Source organism: Lipotes vexillifer, unplaced genomic scaffold (assembly GCF_000442215.2).
Source record: "Lipotes vexillifer unplaced genomic scaffold, Lipotes_vexillifer_v1.1 scaffold575, whole genome shotgun sequence".
NCBI classification, from domain to species: Eukaryota; Metazoa; Chordata; class Mammalia; order Artiodactyla; family Lipotidae; genus Lipotes; species Lipotes vexillifer.
Window position 1 is genome coordinate 3,722,043 of NW_006780198.1, and position 1,208 is coordinate 3,723,250.

The window sequence follows — 1,208 nt, forward strand, 5'->3', positions numbered from 1 at the left end:
GATTAGTGTTGCCTTTTCTAGAATTTCATATATAGAATCATGTACTCCTTTATGTCTGGCTTCTTTGTTGTTATTGTTGGGGTTTTCTGATACTATTGTAAATAAAATTTTTTTAAACTTCATATTCACACTGTTTGCAGCTAGCAAAAGGAGTATTTCTTTTTTTGTATATTGACCTTGTCTCCTTTGAGCTTGCTAAATTTACTAATTAGTTCTAGCAGTTGTTCTACAGATTCCTTAGGATTTCCTAGTAAACTATTACATCACCTATGACTAAAGACAGTTATAATGCTTCCTTTCCAATCTTTATGCCTTTTATTTCTTTTTCTTGCCTCATTGCACTGACTACGACCTCTAGTACCATGTTGAATAAATGGCAAGAGCAGACATCTTTCCTTGTTGCCAATCTTAGGGGGGCAGGCATGTGGTCTTATGCCATTAATTATGATGTCAGCTGTAGGTTTATTGTGACACCCTTCAGCAGGTAGAGGAATTCCTTGCTGCAGTTTGCTAAGAACTCTTTTCAGGAATGGGTATTGTTGTGTTGTCAAATGCTTTTTCTGCACAGAGTCGATACTCAATAAAAATGTCTTGAATGAATGAATCAGATAGCTTCCTTAACATGGGGATCAAACAATGTATGCTTTTCAACATTTTGTCAGAAATGTCCAGACTTCCCTCTGAAAATGTCCCAGTCTTCTCTCCCACCAACACATACATCAGGGAATGAATGCTGGTCCAGCTCATTGCCACATGGCACAGCAACATGGCCTGGTAACCACAGCCACAGTCCCTTGGCTGAGCCGTGAGGGACAGGAGAAAAAAGCACTCCCATTTCCCCAGGCAAGCAGGGGGTGGCTTCACAGAGAAGGTGACTTCTGAGCTGGTCTCAGAAAAGGTCCAGAGGAGTCTGGACAATGGAGGAAGGGGACATCCTAAGCAACAGCATGTTCCAAGGCAGGGAGGCATGAAAGATTGGTGCATCAGCCACTAACTAGATGTGTGACCTTGGGCAAATCTATCCTGCTTATCCATAAAAAGGGAAGGAAAACAACAGGGCTGCCAAAGAGTGTCAGTATCCAATGAGATAAATACATGAAAGAGCTTGCAAAAACTCTTAACGTGAAGGCAGCATTACTATTAACAAGGGGATGGGGAAGCCTGTTTATGTGTCCAGCACAGCCTAGACTGACAGTCCTTAGGGAAAG